A 24536-nucleotide genomic window follows, 5' to 3' on the forward strand; every position below is an offset into this window, starting at 1 on the left:
AAGGGGTGAAAGAAATTTTCTTTTTTTTTTAAACATATTTTTTTAGGTTTTCATTTAATATGAGAATACAAATACTGTACATGTATTGTCGGAGGAAAACATTCACTTCTTCACATCATATCATGAACATGATGGAGCATGAATATTGACAAACAAAAAAACTTTACTCCCCTCTTTCTGATATCCCCCAATGCCGGTCTGAGTGTTACCTAAATTTCTAGTGTCTCCAAGGAAGTACTTGATGATTCCAATCATAACATTGAATAATGATTAAAAATAATGAATGATTATTCATGTTGCGCCATCACATTCTGCAGTGCATCACAGATGATGGGGACATATGGAAAGAAAATAAGACATTACAGAGTAATAACATATATGACACATCAGGAGTGAGGACCCTGCTCACAAGAGCTTACAGTCGATGGGGGTTATTCATATTTGAATTTTCTCTTTTTTTCTCTTCTTTGTGATGTTAATGGCACATTTGATTTTTTTTATGCATACAACTTTTTCACTTGTCTAGCAAAGTTACCTGCTGCGGCACATTGGCTTAGTGTTTAGCATTACAGCCTTGCAGTGCTGGGGTTCTGGGTTCAAATCCCTGGGTCAACATCTGCAAAGAGTTTGTATTTTCTCTCCGTGTTTGTGTGAGTTTCCTCCGGGTCCTCCAGTTTTCTCCCACACTCCAAAAACATACTGGTAGGCTGATTAGATTGAGAGCCCATTGGGGACAGATTTGGTAAGTGTAATCTGTGTGCGCTAAATAAATAAAGGAGTTTTTATTATTATTATTAGCTGCACAAGAATTTTTCAGTGTTGCACCGGATTTATTTTTAAAATCCGGATGTGAACGTATGAAGAAATTGCAATTGTAGCACAAATCGACGTTAAAAAGTTGCGAATAAACTCCGGTCCCAATCAGGTGTAGGAAAACTTTAGAAGAAGTTCCAGAAGAGTTTAAGACTTTTTGGAGACTTTTTAATAAAAAGTCACAAAAAACCCATAGACTCAGCTGCCGAATATATCAACTCTAAGATAAATCAAACAAGTCCAATACCCAGAAAAAAACAATAAAAGACCAACACAAATGCCCAGAATAAAGATAAACGAACCCCTTATGAGTGATTGGGGATCTCTAACCACTACCTGTTTTTAGATGTTTCAAGAATATTTTCATTCCCCTGAAAACACCATTAATTTTGAAATTAAAGTTCTAAATCTTAAGTGGGTCCAAAGTCTGTGATTCATAGTTTCTTACATCTCATCATTAAATGATTTGAGTTCTCTTTTTCTCATACCGGCAGAGATCAAAAGTAGGCGTAATGGTAACATTTAAAGACATTGGGGGTGACATCACAATTTTTTTCACAAATTGTTGTTGCTTTTTTGGGATGGAATTCCTCTTTTGCGCCTCATTGAACACTAGAATCCAAATGTTGAAGTCCTTAAATTGATGAGCGGCTCTCAAACGAGTCACTTTTTTTACACAAAAAAACTCCACTCCATTGTTAGAACTGCATGGGTTTCATCCAACTTTTTTGAAAAAGTCACAAAAAACCCACCAACTAAAGAGTAAGATTTAACACATACTAAGATACATTAAACAAGCCCAAAACTCTGGGGGTGGGGAGGACTGCTCCAACGTTTCACAATAAAGATAAACCCTTCTCATTATCTAGAATTTAAAAAAAAATTCAAAAAGAAATTTTGAAAGAAAAATTATATATTTTTTTTCCTTAAACAGCAAACCACTTGGATGACGTCTGGTTACTTCTTCCCATTACGTGAAAGAAATCAAGCACTTAGCACTGTGTGGATATGTGCAGGGTTATTGTGGAAAAAAGCAACAATGTTTTTCAAAAATTAGGAGCACGAAATAAAAACAAAATGGTTTTAATGTGGCAGAAGATTGGAACTATTTTTATGCAATAAAATACACATACTATATAATATTATATATTATTGTCTTTGGGGGGGGGACTGAAAATATAAATATGTAAAATATAAATGATATTGATCTGTTATATTTTATGTTTCTTATTTTCAATATTTATTATATCCATTATTTCAATTTCTGCATAGAATTTTCCGCTGCTCTTCTATCCGCCATGTATTATTTTACAGCCCTCTTAAGTATATAATATTGTTTCTACTCTTGACTTCTGCTCTGTAATAATCTTTAGTGAGATAGCAAAAAAAGAAAAAAAACGCAAATCCCAGAACATTTTGTCGACTCAAAGCCAGACCTTGGCAAAGTGGAAAAAAAACAGCAAAGAAAGCAATTTAGACAGAGACCTAATAATACCAGCTAAGGCCATCAATCTCCTTTTCTTTGAGGCAGCATGAAAAGTGCAGGAAAAAGTGAAAGGGAAAAAATAAAATTCAGCACCTGATGTGCCAGAGCAGCTGAAGGCTCCGTCTAGAGTTTTTTTTTTTCCGCCTGGTGTCAAAGCTTTTACTGTTCACATTAATCACACGGTCCCTGTCCATTTGGGGCTCATTGGTGCTAAATTGTCTTGGTTTCGATGGGACAAATTTAATTTGTTAAGGTAGCGTCGGGGGTGGGTGGGGGCTATGCTGGTAGTGCTGTCATAGCCTGGGCTGCCCAAGGCAGTGCCTAGAGGAATCAGAGATGCGATGTCCATTAATGGTGACTGGTGTAACGCGGGTCACACATTCACAAAATCCACTAATTAAATTAGATGTACTTGCTGCGTTTCGTGGCAGAGAGGAGCCTTTAAGAAATAACAATGAGTCCGCAGGCAGATGCTCTTTGTGCGAGAAAGCCCATAAATATTTATTAGAGTTTCCATAAATCTCACTCACCAGACGCAGATTGTGTACGGTGCCCAATATTCTCTTAATAAAACCGACTGCCTGTCTGTGTTTTGCAAAGGAGCTGTGAATAAAAGGCAATTACTTATCGAAGAGGCGAGTGCCTGATATAAAATGGTGTTTAGATGTGTTGTTTTCACCTCTTGTATCCCCGTCCTCATAGAGCGCTGGGTTAACCCTGGGAAATTGTTCTTATTGAAAGAGATTGGTGTGAAGCGGAACAGCTCTGGAGGGGATTCGTCTTGTATTACTATTATATTATTATACTATAAGACGTCTTTCTTCCCAGTGATCGCTACATATATAATATCTTAATTGCCCGAAACTATTAAAGAGATACCCAGTTCATATTGCCAGACAAGCCGGGAAAATCAGAACATTCATCATATCCAGCATTTTGTATCCTTAATAGTCTGTGCTCCACTGATTCTGGTCCAGTAGGAATTCTCTCTATTCCCAAACAATCGTTTGTGATCAAGTAAATTGTCAGGTGGGTGGTGCTCTAGCCTAGGACCACCCACCTGACAGTAGAGAGCCTCTTTAGCAAAACACCACTTAACATTGGAACTAGAGAAAAACTTTGGACCAGAGTAAAGGATGCAAAAGTGAAAAGTTCTCTTTAATTTATCTAGTTGGTGAATCTATTGTCTTGAAGGACCCCATTTCACAATAAGTTGATCACAAAGTAACGTGGCCCCAGGAATAAGTGGTGAACCATGGGTGAGCCTGGTAGAAACGTATTGGGACACATTTACTTACCTGGTCCTGTTGCGATCCCCGAGGTGCATTGTCTGACGAGGATGAATTCCGGCATTAAGATCGTGCGCCTGATATCCTGCATGTGTCGCTTTCCCACTCAGGTGCACCGGAGTTCACCATCTTCTTCCCGGTGCATGTAAGTACATGTCTTGCGACACAATTTGAATTTTAAATCCCGCACTCAGTCCAAAACAGTCGGGTTGTCTGACACCCACGCTCCCCCCCCCCCCCCCCCCCGATTTGTGTCGTGCGCCAAAAAACCCTGTTAAATGCGGCGCACTTAATCCCTTATGGTTTTCTAGATCTCTGTTTTCTGTCCTGCTTCCGAAAGCTTCTATTGCGATCACAAAGAGGATCCTGATTTGGAGGACCTCTTCGATTTTACTCAGAAAACCCATTTTTTGAAATAGAAACAGTGTAATGCTTAAAGGGGTTGTCCAATTTCAGTAAATAATCGATATCGTTTGTGTAATGAAAAGTTCTACAATTTTCCAATATACTTTCTGTATCAGTTTTTCCGTAGACAGAAACCTGTGCATGGTCACATAAGCTTATTATATAGGCTTCTATGTTACTTCCAGTGGATAGAAATCTGTCCATGGTCATGTGATATCACACAGGTGCACAAGCCTTTAGCGTCAGAGAGTAATCAGAGCTGTGTGATAATAAAAGGCCGTGCACCTGTGTGACATCACATGGCTAGGGACAGATTTTTATTCACTGGAAGTAACATAGGAGCTTTTTATAGAATGACAGCAAGCAGAGATCTTGAAAACCGTGAGGAATTGATACAGAAAGTATATTGGAACATTGTATAACTTTTCATTACACAAACAATATCAATTATTTGCTGAAAGTAGATAACCCCTTTAAGCATTACAATGTTTCTATTTCTATAAATGGGTTTTCTTAGTAAATTCGAAGAGGTCCTCTAAATCAAAATCCTCTTTGTGATCACTATACATTCTGGGGAAGACATCAATGGTAATCCCAATCTAAGGACTCCACTTTTTTAAGTTAGAAAATTCTCTTCTAGGATATGTACAAATTGATTTTCTAAACTGGACATTACTATTATTAGTCTGATTTCGGTATGGCTGGCCACCATCTTATATGTATAGTGCTGACTGCTTCTTCCAATGTTGGGATAAGATTGGTTGGGCATGTTAGATTTCAGTGCAGAAATGCACTCTTCTTTTCCTATTGAAGAACATGCATGCTCGGCCGAGCAGAGAATTCATGAATTAGACAAAAAGGGGAGGAATAGTTAGTGTTGAATGAAGCTAGATAAAGTTAGTTTTGGGTGTGTTCCATGGACATTCTATACATTTCTTGCAAGGGAACACTTCTCTCCTTATTTTCTACCTATAAAATCTAATAGATCTATAGATTTATGCCGTGCATCAACATATGGTAATGGTCACGCCCAGGGTCAGCTCCATGTTTCAGTAGACCATTGGGTGACAGAGCCTCAGTGGGCCGTTGGGTGACAGAGACTCAGTGGGCCCTTTTGTAGTAAACTCAAATAGCGGCATGGTTTCATTATATGCAGCCCCCTTTCCCCCATGGATTAATTTTATACAGCCCGGACCCCCCCTCACCACCCATAGATTAATTATATACAGTCCCCCTCTCTCACATGGATTACATGCATCCCCCTCACTGCCCATTATTTTCAGGCCCCCTCTCCCCATGGATTATATGTAGAGATGAGCGAACATACTCGTCCGAGCTTGATGCTCGATCGAGCATTAGCGTACTCGTAACTGCTCGTTGCTCGGACGAGTATTTCGCCCGCTCGAGAAAATGGCAGCTCCCGCCGTTTTGCTTTTTGGTGACCCTGGGATAGACTAGCCGCTGCCCGCGCTGCTCGGATCATTCTCTGTCTGGATGCCGCTAGGGAGAGAGCTGCTGCTGGTCAGGGAAAGCGTTAGGCTGTTCTATTAGCTTACTGTTAGGCAGGAGTGATTCTACAACAGCCCTTCTTAGGGCTACAATAACGTTATCCTTTTTTTTTTTATTTGCTTGTGGCTGGGCTTGCTGGCACTAGTAGTGCAGCTAGTACCATATTGTGAGGAATTAGCAGGGGGACTTGCTACCGTTGTGTTTAGCTCTTAGTGACGCACATATCCACCTCAAACACCAAAGTGGGAAAATTTATTAGGGGTTTGATTTCAATTAGGCACAGTCTGCCAGTTTCTTTTTATTTTACGTTTATTTTTTTAATAACTCAGTGTCATCTCATCTTGCATAGTAGTGTGCTTTAATACTTGGCTAGAAAATAGCCATAGGAGAATCCAAACGGCTTACTTACGCCTACAGTAGCGTTATATATATTTGATTTCTGGTTGATCTGCTGGTGGCTGTAGTTGTTGCAGTGCATCTACTAGCAAATTGTGAGCAATTTGGAGTGAGACTTGCGACCACTGTGTTTTGCGCTTAGTGACGCACATATCCATCGCAAAGACCGAAGTGGGAAAATTTATTAGGGCCCGGGGTTGGATTTCAATTAGGCACAGTCTGCCATTTCCTTTTTTATTTTACGTTTATTTTTTTCATAACTCAGCGTCATCTCATCTGGCATAGTAGTGTGCTTTAATACTTGGCTAGAAAATAGCCATAGGAGAATCCAAACGGCTTACTTACGCCTACAGTAGCGTTATATATATTTGATTTCTGGTTGATCTGCTGGTGGCTGTAGTTGTTGCAGTGCATCTACTAGCAAATTGTGAGCAATTTGGAGTGAGACTTGCGACCACTGTGTTTTGCGCTTAGTGACGCACATATCCATCGCAAAGACCGAAGTGGGAAAATTTATTAGGGCCCGGGGTTGGATTTCAATTAGGCACAGTCTGCCATTTCCTTTTTTATTTTACGTTTATTTTTTTCATAACTCAGCGTCATCTCATCTGGCATAGCAGTGTGCTTTCATACTTGGCTAGAAAATAGCCATAGCAATAGGATAGCATCGTTTGGTTTTAAAAACTAAAAAACAGACAAAAAAAAAAAACACAAAAAAAAGGTAAAAAAAAATTAAAGTTATAACTCTCATTTTCAAAATGTTTAACCCGAGGGCTAGGGGTAGAGGACGAGGGCGGGGACGTGGGCGTCCAACTACTGCAGGGGTCAGAGGCCGTGGTCCTGGGCGGGGTGAGACACCACCTGCTGATGAGGGAGCAGGGGAACGCCGCAGATCTACACTCCCTAGGTTCATGTCTGAAGTTACTGGGACTCGTGGTAGAGCACTGTTGAGGCCAGAACAGTGCGAACAGGTGATGTCGTGGATTGCCGACAATGCTTCGAGCAATTTGTCCACCAGTCAGTCTTCCACGCAGTCCACCCATGTCACCGAAATCGGCACTCCTCCAGCTCCTGCACCTCAGCCTCCTCCCCCCCAGTCTGCCCCCTCCCAGCAAAATTTGCCATTTGAACCGGCATACTCTGAGGAACTGTTTTCTGGACCCTTCCCACAGTCACAAACCACTTGTCCGGTTGCTGATGAGCAATTTTCCTATGCCCAGGTTTTCCACCAGTCGCAGTCTGTGGGTGATGATGACCTTGTTGACGTAGTGGAAGAAGTGTGTAAAGAGGTGTCCGACGATGAGGAGACACGGTTGTCAGACAGTGGGGAAGTTGTTGTCAGGGCAGGAAGTCCGAGGGGGGAGCAGACTGAGGGATCGGAGGATGATGTGGTGACAGACCCAAGCTGGGTTGAGAGGCCGGGTGAACACAGTGCTTCTGAGACGGAGGAGAGTCCTCGACCAGAACAGGTTGGAAGAGGCAGTGGTGGGGCCAGACGGAGAGGCAGGGCCAGAGCTGGTGCATCAGCGCCAAATGTGTCAACTAGTGAAGCTCCCGTGGCGAGGGCTCCTGCGGCGAGGGCTAGATTTTCAGAAGTCTGGAGGTTCTTTAAGGAAACACCGGATGACCGACGGACTGGGGTGTGCCACATTTGCCAAACCAGGATCAGCAGGGGTTCCACCACTACTAGCTTAACTACCACCAGTATGCGCAGGCATATGAATGCTAAACACCCCACTCAGTGGCAACAAGCGCGTTCACCTCCGGCCGTGCACACCACTGCTCCTTCCCCTGTGTCAGCTGATAGTCAGCCCCCTGCCCAGGACCCTGCCACAAAAACCCCATCGTCGCCTCCACGATCCTCCACAGCATCCACCAGCGTTCAGCTCTCCATACCCCAGACGCTGGAGCGGAAACGCAAATATAGTGCAACCCACCCACACGCCCAAGCCCTTAATGTGCACATCTCCAGATTGCTAAGCCTGGAGATGCTGCCCTATAGGCTAGTAGAGACCGAGGCCTTTAGCAGCCTCATGGCGGCGGCCGCCCCTCGGTATTCGGTCCCCAGCCGCCACTACTTTTCCCGATGTGCCGTCCCAGCCCTGCACCAGCACGTGTCAGACAACATAATCCGTGCCCTGACCAACGCCGTTTCTGACAAGGTCCACCTGACCACGGACACGTGGACGAGTGCTGCCGGGCAGGGCCACTATATATCGCTGACGGCACATTGGGTTAACTTGGTGGAGGCTGGGACCGAGTCTGACCCTGCGGCTGGTCATATACTGCCGACGCCGAGGATTGCGGGGCCTACCTCGGTCCAGGTTTTTCAGGCCTACTATGCCTCCATCTCCTCCCACCCCTCCTCCACCTCCTCCTCCGAACGACCATCCGTGGGCATGGCGCCATCAGTCGGTAGCTCTAGGCACAGCAGCAGTGCCGTCGCTAAGCGACAGCAGGCAGTGCTGAAACTGCTGAGCCTAGGCGATAAAAGGCACACCGCCCAAGAACTATTACAGGGCATCACGGCGCAGACTGATCTGTGGCTGGCAACGCTGAACCTGAAGCCAGGCATGGTTGTGTGTGACAACGGCCGTAACCTGGTGGCGGCTCTGCAACTCGGCAGACTGACACATGTGCCATGCCTGGCCCATGTGTTAAATCTGATAGTTCAGCGTTTCCTCAAGACATACCCCAATCTGTCTGATTTGCTCACGAAGGTGCGCCGCATCTGTGCGCATTTCAGGAAGTCCAGCACAGATGCTGCCACTCTCAGGGCAGCGCAGCGCCGCCTCCAACTGCCCGCTCACCGACTGTTGTGCGACGTGCCCACGAGGTGGAATTCAACATTAACCATGTTATCCAGAGTTTACCAGCAGCGCTGAGCGATTGTAGACTGCCAGATGTCAACTTCCACCAGAACTGGTAGTCAGGTCAGTCAGCTTCCTCAAGTCTACAATGAGGAGTGGACGTGGATGTCTGATATCTGTCAGGTGCTGAGTAACTTTGAGGAGTCAACACAGATGGTCAGTGGCGATGCCGCCATCATCAGCCTCACCATCCCGCTGCTTGGCCTGTTGAAAAACTCTCTGGTCAGCATGAAGTCGGAAGCTTTGCGCTCCTCACAAGAGACGGGGGAAGAAGATTCCCTTGTTGATAGCCAAAGCACCCTTAGGTCTGTTTCTCAGCGCATATCGGAGGAGGTGGAGGAGGATGAGGAGGAGGAGAATGTTGGCGAGACACAAGAGGGGACCATTGTTGAGTCCTTCACTGTTGAGCGTGTATGGGCAGAAGAAGAGGAGTTGGAGGAGGAGGAAATGGACAGTCAGGCCAGTGAGGGGAGTGAATTCTTACGCGTTGGTACTCTGGCGCATATGGCAGATTTCATGCTAGGCTGCCTATCCCGTGACCCTCGCGTTCAAAGAATTTATTCCAGCACCGATTACTGGGTGTTCACTCTTCTGGACCCACGGTACAAGCAAAATCTTTCCACTCTCATCCCTGGAGAGGAAAGGAGTGTGAGAATGCATGAATACCAGCAGGCCCTGGTGCACAAGCTGAAACAGTATTTCCCTTCTGACAGCACTAGCGGCAGAGTGCGTAGTTCTGCGGGACAAGTAGCGAGGGAGAGTAGGCGAGCAGGCAGCTTGTCCAGCACTGGCAAGGGTACGCTTTACAAGGCTTTTGCCAGCTTTATGTCACCCCAGCAAGACACTGTCACCTGTCCCCAGTCTCGGCATAGTAGGGCTGGTCTTTACAGAAAGATGGTGGGGGAGTACGTAGCTGACCATACCATCGTCCTAAATGATCACACAGCTCCCTACAACTACTGGGTTTCAAAGCTGGACATGTGGCACGAACTGGCGCTGTACGCCTTGGAGGTTCTTGCCTGCCCTGCCGCTAGCGTCTTGTCCGAGCGGGTTTTCAGTGCAGCTGGTGGCATCATCACCGATAAGCGTACACGCCTGTCGACTGACAGCGCTGACAGGCTGACGCTTATCAAGATGAATAAAGCCTGGATTTCTCCTAATTTCCAATCTCCACCAGGTGAAGGAAGCTCAACCTGAATAATTTATCCACTCCTCCTCCTCCTCATTTTCCTCCTTCTCCTCCTCTTTGTACAGTAAAGCAGAGGAAACTGGCTATTTTTTTACAGGGCCCACTGGCTCTAGCTATAGTACTTTATGCATTTAATTTTTATGGAGGGCCACCGACCCGGTCCTCTGTTTTAAACAATTTTTGGGAGTGCCACATACAGGCACTCAATCTATTCAATTTTTCTGGAGGGCCACCTACCTGCTCCTCTGGTTTGAAAACTTTTTTGGACTGCCACATACAGGCACTCAATCTATTCAATTTTTCTGGAGGGCCACCTACCTGCTCCTCTGGTTTGAAAACTTTTTTGGACTGCCACATACAGGTACTCAATCTATTCCATTTTTATGGAGGACCACCTACCTGCTCCTCTGGTTTGAAAACTTTTTTGGACTGCCACATACAGGCACTCAATCTATTCCATTTTTATGGAGGGCCACCTACCTGCTCCTCTGGTTTGAAAACTTTTTTGGACTGCCACATACAGGCACTCAATCTATTCCATTTTTATGGAGGGCCACCTACCTGCTCCTCTGGTTTGAAAACTTTTTTGGACTGCCACATACAGGTACTCAATCTATTCCATTTTTATGGAGGGCCACCTACCTGCTCCTCTGGTTTGAAAACTTTTTTGGACTGCCACATACAGGCACTCAATCTATTCCATTTTTATGGAGGGCCACCTACCTGCTCCTCTGGTTTGAAAACTTTTTTGGACTGCCACATACAGGCACTCAATCTATTCCATTTTTATGGAGGGCCACCTACCTGCTCCTCTGGTTTGAAAACTTTTTTGGACTGCCACATACAGGCACTCAATCTATTCCATTTTTATGGAGGGCCACCTACCTGCTCCTCTGGTTTGAAAACTTTTTTGGACTGCCACATACAGGCACTCAATCTATTCCATTTTTATGGAGGGCCACCTACCTGCTCCTCTGGTTTGAAAACTTTTTTGGACTGCCACATACAGGCACTCAATCTATTCCATTTTTATGGAGGGCCACCTACCTGCTCCTCTGGTTTGAAAACTTTTTTGGACTGCCACATACAGGCACTCAATCTATTCCATTTTTATGGAGGGCCACCTACCTGCTCCTCTGGTTTGAAAACTTTTTTGGACTGCCACATACAGGCACTCAATCTATTCCATTTTTATGGAGGGCCACCTACCTGCTCCTCTGGTTTGAAAACTTTTTTGGACTGCCACATACAGGCACTCAATCTATTCCATTTTTATGGAGGGCCACCTACCTGCTCCTCTGGTTTGAAAACTTTTTTGGACTGCCACATACAGGCACTCAATCTATTCCATTTTTATGGAGGGCCACCTACCTGCTCCTCTGGTTTGAAAACTTTTTTGGACTGCCACATACAGGCACTCAATCTATTCCATTTATATGGAGGGCCACCTACCTGCTCCTCTGGTTTGAAAACTTTTTTGGACTGCCACATATAGGCACTCAATCTATTCCATTTTTATGGAGGGCCACCTACCTGCTCCTCTGGTTTGAAAACTTTTTTGGACTGCCACATACAGGCACTCAATCTATTCCATTTTTCTGGAGGGCCACCTACCTGCTCCTCTGGTTTGAAAACTTTTTTGGACTGCCACATACAGGCACTATCCAAATTGAATTGTCTCCATAGCAGCCTCCACACGTTGTCTCCATTGCTACCTCCAAAAGTCATCCATATAGCTGCCTCCATACATCGTCCCTTTATCAAACGAGGTGTGTCAGGCCGAAATTTGGGTTGTTTTCATGGATTCCACATCAAAGTTGTTAACTTTGTCGCCACCCTGCTGTGTTATCCACAAAATACACTGGCAAACTTTTACCATTTACGGATATTATTTCAGCGCTTCTTGCGCATCTCTTTACATTCCCCTCACCCGCCATATCCTAAACTTATAAGAACGCTACTACACTTGATCTTATACAAAAGGTTCTTAGAAGTGCTGTTTGGGGAGTAGCCTAGAGACAGGGGCTTGGATTGGCGAAAGCTCGCCTGGCAGCGGAGCGCCAGCTCCATGCCAAGAACCAACTAACATAGTTTTAACTGCAGCACCTTTAATCTACTACTAGTTCACTGCCTCCATACATGGCCGCCTTATCAAACGTGCTGTGTCAGGCAGAATTTTGGGTTGTTTTCATGGCTTCCACAACAAACTTGTTAACTTTGTCGCCACCCTGCTGTGTAATCCTCAAAATATACTGGCAAACTTTTACCATTTACGGATATTATTTCAGCGCTTCTTGCGCATCTGTTTACATTCCCCTCACCCGCCATATTCCAAACTTATAAGAACGCTACTACACTTAACTTGGTGCAGGCTGGGACCGAGTCTGACCCTGGGGCTGGTCATATACTGCCGACGCAGAGGATTGCGGGGCCTACCTCGGTCCAGGTGTTTCAGGCCTACTATGCCTCCTCCTCCTCCCACCCCTCCTCCACCTCCTCCTCCTCCGAATTACCATCCGTGGGCATGGCGCCATCAGTCGGTAGCTCTAGGCACAGCAGCAGTGCCGTCGCTAAGCGACAGCAGGCGGTGCTCAAACTGCTGAGCCTAGGTGATAAAAGGCACACCGCCCAAGAGCTATTACAGGGCATTCTGCATCAAACTTGTTAACTTTGTCGCCACCGTGCTGTGTAAGCCACAAAATATACTGGAAAACTTTTTTCATTTACGGATATTATTTCAGCGCTTCTTGCGCAGATGTTTACATTCCCCTCACCCGCCATATCCCAAACTTATAAGAACGCTACTACACTTGATACAAAAGGTTCTTAGAAGTGCTGTTTGGGGAGTAGCCTAGAGACAGGGGCTTGGATTGGCAAAAGCTCGCCTGGCAGCGGAGCGCCAGCTCCATGCCAAGATCCAACTAACATAGTTTTAACTGCAGCACCTTTAATCTACTACTAGTTCACTGCCTCCATACATGGTCCCCTTATCAAACGAGCTGTGTCAGGCAGAATTTTGGATTGTTTTCATGGCTTCCATGTTAACTTTGTCGCCACCCTGCTGTGTAATCCACAAAATATACTGGCAAACTTTTATCATGTACCGATATTATTTGAGCGCTTCTTGCTCACCTCCTTTGGTTCCTCTCTGCCACCCATTGGTTTGAAGCCTGAGTCCATTTGGGGTATGTTGCCAAGACACTCTCTAGCCTGCCGCTGCTGCCGCTGCCTCTGCATGCCGTCCCCTATAGTGTCAGGGTCAATTATTGGATGTTTTAGATGCTATCTAGCCTCATTCGGTCACTCTGTCATGGCCATGCTGTTGCCCATAATTTTGGCATAATGGTGCGATTAAGCAGCCTCAGAGGCATCCATGCATGCTGCCCCTGCTGTTTCCTGTCCATTTCCGTGGTGTTTCCATCCTTTTCTGAGGTTCCCAGGTGTTTGGCCAAGCTTCCCTGTGCAGAGCCTTGGTCCCCTTGAAAAATGCTCGAGTCTCCCATTGACTTCAATGGGGCTCGTTACTCGAAACGAGCACTCGAGCATCGGGAAAAGTTCGTCTCGAATAACGAGTACCCGAGCATTTTAGTGCTCGCTCATCTCTAATTATATGCAGCCCCCTTCTCACCCCACATGCATTATAAGCTCCCCACTATGCCCCGGAGTTGCATTATAATCACTAATTCTTGCACCAAATTATTTTACTGCTTCTACGCTAGAAAACTGTCATACAAATTTCTATAATATACAAAGTAGAACTTACCCTCCAGAGCATCCTCCAGGGGGCAGAGGCTCTGAAACATATTGATGGAACCCAAAAGTTTAAACGATTAGCACATGACTTTTTAAAAAATAACTTATAGGATTGTAACAAATTTGACAGATTTTTAGTAGATCGACGGTTCGCGATCTCCCCATTATTATCACCCATAGTGGCCCCAAGATGATTCATTTGACTGTAATATTGTAATATTGTAATATTTTTAATCTGATCTTCTACCAATATTATATATTGCTATAAGTTATCAAGTTTGAATAAAGGGTTTCAGTCGCCTTTAGATGATATTTGAGCAGTTTTAGAACGACTTTGTTACAATTAACAGCTCCGAAAGTTGAGGTTAAATGAACATAATGAGTAATTTACTCTTAAACTCATTAAAAATAAGATCATTGTTAAGCAATTACTGAAATAAGTTGAGATGCTGAATACAGAGGGACACAGAACACTTTACTAGTCATAAATTACAGCTGTCAAGTGAAATGCATGGGATCAAATGAGCGGCCTAATTATTTACGCTATACTTTATAGAGCAATTAAAAATTCCCCAAATGGTGTTAATTGCCTCTTACATTCTGCAAACGCTCTTCAGGTTTCAAGTGTGTCTTTAACAGAAGCACCAGCTCTTTAGATATTGTTTTGGCTTGCATGGATTTTCTGCTATGTCTCCAGTAAAGGAAACGAATGGGGGGGGGGGGGATGACTGTGATAAACAATGATATAAGAAGCATATAGAACAAAGGCCATTATAATGCAGCATAATACAAAAACTCTTCATACTGCCCCCTTCCACAACAGGGCGTTCAGGAACATCCAAATGCAGGAAAGGGTTAAATATACTTTTTTTGTGTGCCCTCTAAGTTGAAATGTCGGGGATCCGCTCCCGTGGGCTAAGGGGCAGGAACAGTGAGGTCACTAGTGAATACCAATCCTACATCTGTAATCATTAATTAAAGGGCTACCCATCATTGTATTTCCCCATGCTCAGTCTCCTAGTAAACCCAGAATACCCCTTTAACAAAGTAAAATACCCTTCTCCCAGAGTGATGAGGGGGACAACATAAGAGGGGCAGCATGTGATGGGGCCCCAACATGAGAGGAGAAGAGGAGAGACTCACTATGAGGAGTGAGAGAACAGTCTCTATATAACACAGTCCATGTACAGAGCACAGTCTCTATATAACACAGTCCATGTACAGAGCACAGTCTCTATAGAACACAGCCCATACACAGAGCACAGTCTCTATAGGACACAGTCCATGTACAGAGCACAGTCTTTATAGAACACAGTCCATGTACAGAGCACAGTCTCTATATAACACAGTCCATGTACAGAGCACAGTCTCTATTGGACACAGTCCATGTACGGAGCACAGTCTTTATTGGACACAGTCCATGTACAGAGCACAGTATCTATAGAACACAGCCCATACACAGAGAACAGTCTCTATTGGACACAGTCCATGTACAGAGCACAGTCTCTATTCGACACAGTCCATGTACAGAGCAAAGTCTCTATTGGACACAGTCCATGTACAGAGCACAGTCTTTATTGGACACAGTCCATGTACAGAGCACGGTATCTATAGAACACAGTCCATGTACAAAGCACAGTCTCTATAGGACACAGTCCATGTACAGAGCACAGTCTCTATAGAACACAGTCCATGTACAGAGCACAGTCTCTATAGAACACAGTCCATGTACAGAGCACAGTCTCTATACAACACAGCCCATACACAGAGCACAGTCTCTATAGGACACAGTCCATGTACAGAGCACAGTCTCTATACAACACAGTCCATGTACAGAGCACAGTCTCTATTGGACACAGTCCATGTACAGAGCACAGTCTCTATTGGACACAGTCCATGTACAGAGCACAGTCTCTATTGGACACAGTCCATGTACAGAGCACAGTCTCTATTCGACACAGTCCATGTACAGAGCAAAGTCTCTATTGGACACAGTCCATGTACAGAGCACAGTCTTTATTGGACACAGTCCATGTACAGAGCACAGTATCTATAGAACACAGTCCATGTACAGAGCACAGTCTCTATAGGACACAGTCCATGTACAGAACACAGTCTCTATAGAACACAGTCCATGTACAGAGCACAGTCTTTATAGAACACAGTCCATGTACAGAGCACAGTCTCTATAGAACACAGTCCATGTACAGAGCACAGTCTCTATATAACACAGTCCATGTACAGAGCACAGTCTCTATTGGACACAGTCCATGTACTGAGCACTGTCTCTATTGGACACAGTCCATGCACAGAGCACAGTCTTTATAGAACACAGTCCATGCACAGAGCACAGTTTCTATAGGACACAGTCCATGTACAGAGCACAGTCTTTATAGAACACAGTCATGTACAGAGCACAGTCTCTATTGGACACAGTCCATGTACAGAGCACAGTCTCTATTGGACACAGTCCATGTACAGAGCACAGTCTCTATTGGACACAGTCCATGCACAGAGCACTGTCTCTATTGGACATAGTCCATGTACAGAGCACAGTCTTTATAGAACACAGTCCATGTACAGAGCACAGTCTCTATATAACACAGTCCATGTACAGAGCACAGTCTCTATTGGACACAGTCCATGTACGGAGCACAGTCTTTATTGGACACAGTCCATGTACAGAGCACAGTATCTATAGAACACAGCCCATACACAGAGAACAGTCTCTATTGGACACAGTCCATGTACAGAGCACAGTCTCTATTCGACACAGTCCATGTACAGAGCAAAGTCTCTATTGGACACAGTCCATGTACAGAGCACAGTCTTTATTGGACACAGTCCATGTACAGAGCACGGTATCTATAGAACACAGTCCATGTACAGAGCACAGTCTCTATAGGACACAGTCCATGTACAGAGCACAGTCTCTATAGAACACAGTCCATGTACAGAGCACAGTCTCTATAGAACACAGTCCATGTACAGAGCACAGTCTCTATACAACACAGTCCATGTACAGAGCACAGTCTCTATTGGACACAGTCCATGCACAGAGCACTGTCTCTATTGGACATAGTCCATGTACAGAGCACAGTCTTTATAGAACACAGTCCATGTACAGAGCACAGTCTCTATTGGACACAGTCCATGTACAGAGCACAGTCTCTATTGGACACAGTCCATGTACAGAGCACAGTCTCTATTGGACACAGTCCATGTACAGAGCACAGTCTCTATTCGACACAGTCCATGTACAGAGCAAAGTCTCTATTGGACACAGTCCATGTACAGAGCACAGTCTTTATTGGACACAGTCCATGTACAGAGCACAGTATCTATAGAACACAGTCCATGTACAGAGCACAGTCTCTATAGGACACAGTCCATGTACAGAACACAGTCTCTATAGAACACAGTCCATGTACACAGCACAGTCTCTATAGAACACAGTCCATGTACAGAGCACAGTCTCTATAGAACACAGTCCATGTACAGAGCACAGTCTTTATAGAACACAGTCCATACACAGAGCACAGTCTTTATAGAACACAGTCCATGCACAGAGCACAGTTTCTATAGGACACAGTCCATGTACAGAGCACAGTCTTTATAGAACACAGTCCATGTACAGAGCACAGTCTCTATTGGACACAGTCCATGTACAGAGCACAGTCTCTATTGGACACAGTCCATGTACAGAGCACAGTCTCTATTGGACACCGTCCATGTACAGAGCACAGTCTCTATTGGACACAGTCCATGTACAGAGCACAGTCTCTATTGGACACAGTCCATGTACGGAGCACAGTCTTTATTGGACACAGTCCATGTGCAGAGCACAGTATCTATAGAACACAGTCCATGTACAGAGCACAGTCTCTATAGGACACAGTCCATGTACAGAGCACAGTCTCTATAGAACACAGTCCATGTACGGAGCACAGTATCTATAGAACACAGTCCATGTACAGAGCACAGTCTCTATAGAACACAGTCCATGTACAGAGCACAGTCTCTATAGAACACAGTCCATGTACAGAGCACAGTCTATATAGAACACAGTCCATGTACAGAGCACAGTCTTTATAGAACACAGTCCATGCACAGAGCACAGTCTTTATAGAACACAGTCCATGCACAGAGCACAGTTTCTATAGGACACAGTCCATGTACAGAGCACAGTCTCTATAGAACACAGTCCATGTACAGAGCACAGTCTCTATTGGACACAGTCCATGTACTGAGCACTGTCTCTATTGGACACAGTCCATGTACAGAGAACAGTCCCTATAAAACACAGTCCATGTACAGAGCACAGTCTCTATAGAACTGAATCCATGTACAGAGTACAATATCTATTGGACATAGTCCATGTACAGAGCACAGTCTCTTAAGAACACAGTCCATGAATAGAGCACAGTCTCTATATAAAATAGTCCATGTACGGATTTCAGTCTCTGTAGAACACAGTCCATGTACAGTCTCTAGTCCCAGTCTCTATAGAACTCTGTACATAGGGCCGATTCTAGCATATTTGCTGCCTGAGGCGAATATTAAAATGCTGCCCCCCCCCCCCGCTCCCTGTTAAGTAAATGCTGAAAACTTTACTAACAAGTAACAACCCTACAGACAGCTCCCTGACACTGTGTGACTGACTACAGGTTCTGAGAGGCATTAGTGACATCTAGTACCTTATAGATGACAATCTCTTCCATCAGGAGAACTTTATTCCGGGTTCTCCAATCCATGACGTATCACTGCTGAATTCACGGCCAGATATCTTCAGCTCCGTGCAGCATCTCCACCCGGCGTCCCTAAAAATACCACAGTCACTTACAGTATGAAGTGTCCTGGATAACAACACTGTGCTCCTAAAAAATATATACCCCTCACAACACAACTGATCGCACGCTACCCCACTTATAACACATCCCTTCATTATATATATTCTATTGGAATTATAGCATACACAGCACCAATCAATATACAACACCCCAATTTATTAATACAGACCCCTAACATTTAGTTTAAATTATGCAAAGTAATATATTGTATCCTATAACTAATATATCCCACCCTGTTATTATGTTACATGATTTTACATACAGTGCTCCCCTGACCAATGTGAATATATAGCACCCCCTAATATACAGCCCCCCCCCCCAGCTTATTTATATACTGTATCCTATACAGCCCCCTCCCAGCTTAGTAATATACTGTATCCCATATACAGCCCCCAGCTTAGTAATATACTGTATCCCATATACAGCCCCCAGCTTAGTAATATACTGTACCCCATATACAGCCCCCAGCTTAGTAATATACTGTATCCCATATACAGCCCCCCAGCTTAGTAATATACTGTATCCCATATACATCCCCCCAGCTTAGTAATATACTGTATCCCATATACAGCCCCCAGCTTAGTAATATACTGTACCCCATATACAGCCCCCAGCTTAGTAATATACTGTATCCCATATACAGCCCCCCAGCTTAGTAATATACTGTATCCCATATACAGCCCCCCAGCTTAGTAATATACTGTATCCCATATACAGCCCCCAGCTTAGTAATATACTGTATCCCATATACAGCCCCCAGCTTAGTAATATACTGTATCCCATATACAGCCCCCCCAGCTTAGTAATATACTGTATCCCATATACAGCCCCCCAGCTTAGTAATATACTGTATCCCATATACATCCCCCCAGCTTAGTAATATACTGTATCCCATATACATCCCCCCAGCTTAGTAATATACTGTATCCCATATACAGCCTCCCAGCTTAGTAATATACTGTACCCCATATACAGCCCCCAGCTTAGTAATATACTGTATCCCATATACAGCCCCCCAGCTTAGTAATATACTGTACCCCATATACATCCCCCCAGCTTAGTAATATACTGTATCCCATATACATCCCCCCAGCTTAGTAATATACTGTATCCCATATACAGCCCCCCTGCTTAGTAATATACTGTATCCCATATACAGCCCCCCAGCTTAGTAATATACTGTATCCCATATACAGCCCCCCAGCTTAGTAATATACTGTATCCCATATACAGCCCCCCAGCTTAGTAATATACTGTATCCCATATACATCCCCCCAGCTTAGTAATATACTGTATCCCATATACAGCCCCCCAGCTTAGTAATATACTGTATCCCATATACAGCCCCCCAGCTTAGTAATATACTGTACCCCATATACATCCCCCAGCTTAGTAATATACTGTACCCCATATACATCCCCCCAGCTTAGTAATATACTGTATCCCATATACATCCCCCAGCTTAGTAATATACTGTATCCCATATACATCCCCCCAGCTTAGTAATATACTGTATCCCATATACAGCCCCCCAGCTTAGTAATATACTGTATCCCATATACATCCCCCCAGCTTAGTAATATACTGTACCCCATATACATCCCCCCAGCTTAGTAATATACTGTACCCCATATACAGCTCCCCAAGCTTAGTAATATACTGTATCCCATATACAGCCCCCCAGCTTAGTAATATACTGTATCCCATATACAGCCCACAGCTTAGTAATATACTGTATCCCATATACACCCCCCAGCTTAGTAATATACTGTATCCCATATACATCCCCCCAGCTTAGTAATATACTGTATCCCATATACAGCCCTCCCAGCTTAGTAATATACTGTATCCCATATACACCCCCCAGCTTAGTAATATACTGTATCCCATATACAGCCCCCCAGCTTAGTAATATACTGTATCCCATATACAGCCCCCCAGCTTAGTAATATACTGTAACCCATATACAGCCCCCCTGCTTAGTAATATACTGTATCCCATATACAGCCCCCCAGCTAAGTAATATACTGTATCCCATATACAGCCCCCCATCTTAGTAATATACTGTATCCCATATACATCCCCCCAGCTTAGTAATATACTGTATCCCATATACATCCCCCCAGCTTAGTAATATACTGTATCCCATATACAGCCCCCCAGCTTAGTAATATACTGTATCCCATATACATCCCCCCAGCTTAGTAATATACTGTATCCCATATACAGCCCCCCAGCTTAGTAATATACTGTATCCCATATACAGCCCCCAGCTTAGTAATATACTGTATCCCATATACATCCCCCCAGCTTAGTAATATACTGTACCCCATATACATCCCCCCAGCTTAGTAATATACTGTACCCCATATACAGCTCCCCCAGCTTAGTAATATACTGTATCCCATATACAGCCCCCCAGCTTAGTAATATACTGTATCCCATATACAGCCCCCCAGCTTAGTAATATACTGTATCCCATATACAGCCCCCCAGCTTAGTAATATACTGTAACCCATATACAGCCCCCCAGCTTAGTAATATACTGTATCCCATATACAGCCCCCCCAGCTTAGTAATATACTGTATCCCATATACAGCCCCCCAGCTTAGTGATATACTGTGTCCCATATACAGCCCCCCAGCTTAGTAATATAATGTATCCCATATACATCCCCCCAGCTTAGTAATATACTGTATCCCATATACAGCCCCCCAGCTTAGTAATATACTGTATACCATATACAGCCCCCCAGCTGTAATATAATATATAGAGCACCCCCCGCCCTAGTTTAAATGTATCTGGCCCCATATAATATACACAATACCCCCCGCCCCAGTTTAAATGAATCTGGCCCCATATAATATATACTGCATCCCCCCAGTATAAAACAATTCTGGCCCCACAAAATATATACAGTACCCCCCCCCCCCCCAGTAAACAATTCTGGCCCCATAATACAATATATACAGTAACCAAACACCCCCCCCCCCCCCAGTATAAAATAATTCTGGCCCCATAATACAATATATACAGTAACCCCCCACCCCCGCCCCCAGTATAAAACAATTCTGGCCCCATGTAATGTATACCCCCCCCACACACACACACACACACACACAGTATATATCAATTATGGCCACATATAATGTATACAGTACTCCCCCCCCCTCCCACGATAATGACACCTCCCCACTCCCCCACATAAAATAAATGACAGTACATGAAAAATAATAATAATTATACTCACCAGCAGGCAGCTGCTCCCTCGGCGCGCGGCCCCGGTCTTCACGGGGCTCTCCTGTGAGCCGCGGCTCCGCAGTGACACAGGCGGTGTGACGTCATGGCGCCCGTGTCACTGATTAGAACGGAGCGACGCAGCTGCCGGAAAGGCGCTGCGTCGCTCCGCATATAAATCGCGCCTGTGTCTTAAAGAGACAGGCGCGATTTATTTAGCTGGTGGGCGATTCGGGTGTAATGGACGCCCGAATCGCCCGCTTTAGAGCGGCGAATTTCACCGCCCTTTACAGGGACCCGCATTCTGCCGCCTGAGGCGAGATTTTCATCTCGCCTCATGGCAGATGCGGCCCTGTCTGTACATGCTTCCAGCTCTCTAGACTGTTCTCCAGATAATAAACTATGCAAAAATGTGCCCATTTGCAATAGAAACCCCTAATATGTATGTTATGCATACCCCATACAGCATTAATTCTGGAGGAACTTTACATAGAATACATTCTGTAGTTTTGCAATTTTTCACCCAGAAATGGGTGAACAACATGACAGTTGTGTATAACATTCTCCAATATCGATGGAGAGTGCCATTAAACTCTCCGGTCCTTCACATCACAGGGCCATTGTTTTTGTCTGTGTTTTATCCGTTTTTTTTAGCTGATGTCTTACTGACACATTCATTACAATGACCCCATGTACAAGAATGTGTTGGAGGTTGTTAAGAACTCAGAGCGGGTCCTATTGCTGCCTGTGTGTCCGGCTTGGGTCTTTCCATAGAAGCCTATGGGAAGATGAAAATACGGATGCCACATGGGTGCCATCCGTGCGCTGTCCGCAGTTGCTTGATAACTCAATCAGGTGACCCTACAAGTGGTTGGGACAAGCTAGTGACATCATTTGCAAGCTTTCCTTTACAAAAATGGACATACATGACACATTTACTAGTTTTGCGGACAAAAAACGATTACACGCTGCTGACATATAGACCGCAAAAATAAAAAAGACTATAGATCCGTTGCTTGTGGACGTTAATGTTCTAGTAACCTCATACTGTCCAATCACTTCTCATTGGAACTATTCAGGGACCCATCTTATTGATACCTCCAGCATGCTGCTTCACCATGTTTCTTATTCTAGGGGGCGCTGTAGGTCATAGCAGCACAATGACCCCATGTATTCCAAATGACTTCCTCTATCGATTTGTAAGAGAAATGAGCACAAAACATGTGTATATGTTTATTCAGATCCGATTCGGCTCCATGACAGAGGCAGTCCTGCCCCGGTTCCCCCTTGCTATTTGCTCCTAAGATTCAGCATTATCTTTTCCAGTTAAATTGGTCTCTAATGACAATACATTTGATTTATAAAGCAGCGGCTTTGGTGATTTTTTTTCCCGGTATCACGGAGAGAAGGGAATACATTGAAAGCTCTTTCACTGTTGTCTTAATCAAACTGACAGATCCCTCTCCAGTGACTTTATTAATCCAGACTGAAGGAATGAATCTAAACGCCCCCTCAGGAGCCCCGGGATCTTATCAGTTAATGTACTGCCATGGTATACAAAAACTAATAAATACCCAGCTCTCCTGCAGACAAACAAAGTCTTTTATTGTCGATTTTAAATAAAATGCTCTGACACACGAGGCCTGACAGCTAACAGCGTCTTATATCATCCTGAATAGAAAACGAAGCGCTCAGTACAAGTCTTCACTGTCACCACAGCGTCAGGCGGCAGCACGTAAAGCAACGGATTCTTCCTGCAGATCTGTGTACAAACAAAATATCCCAAATGCAAATCTTTTACTCTGGACCAGTCAGTTGTGAAATTCTGGCAAAATTCGGTGTTGATTCCATTCCATAATTGTATCCATTTGAAGGACTCTGGAACATTTGAACAAACAGAGGAGTAAAATCCAGGTCAAATACCATGTTTTTACGAGTAGAAAAATGTAACTTGTAGAAAAAAGACGTTAATTTTAGAGGCACAACTCGCTGTGTGAACCGTCCTCGTCAAAAGGCAACTACATTTGCTTGTGATCTCGCCATCACATAACATCTCAATGTAGGTGCATACAACATGTGTTACCGATTCCTAGCAAGCAGCACCAATTGAGGGGGTTCGTTCCAGATTTTTGGGTCTGTCTCGCAGTCCTGAGCAGTAGGAGACATATATCTGCTTCTACTTCAATGCAATGAGGAAGCTCTGCTCCACCTCTGCTGCTGCTGTCGCCTCATAAAAAGAGAAAAAGAAAGCTACTGCAGTGAAACAATGAAAGAGAATCAGATTTTTTTTTATTCACAGCAAAAAGCAGTGGGGAAGTAATAGTAAAAGGAGCATTTTAAATAAGAGGGTTACAAAAATGGAGGCTTTAAACATTTGAGGACTTAGAATTGGAGGTACAACAGGAAAGAAGTGACTGCACCGGCTGCCTGTCTCCTTCCAAATACAGTTTAAAATAATCACCCTCATCCACAAAGCTCTGCATAATGCTGCACCTCCCTTTCTCTCTTCTCTCATCTCAGTCTATCACCCAACCTGTGCTCTTTAATCCACCAGTGATCTTAGACTGATCTCTACCTTAATTCAAACCTCTCACTCACGTCTCCAGGACTTTTCCTGAGCTTCACCAATTCTCTGGAATGGCCTACCCTGGTCTATCAGACTTATACCCAACCTCCAAAGCTTTAAACCATAAGCTTCAAACCAAAGCTGCCATATGACTGTTTCTACTATAATATTA

Source organism: Engystomops pustulosus, chromosome 11 (assembly GCF_040894005.1).
Source record: "Engystomops pustulosus chromosome 11, aEngPut4.maternal, whole genome shotgun sequence".
Classification (NCBI taxonomy): Eukaryota; Metazoa; Chordata; class Amphibia; order Anura; family Leptodactylidae; genus Engystomops; species Engystomops pustulosus.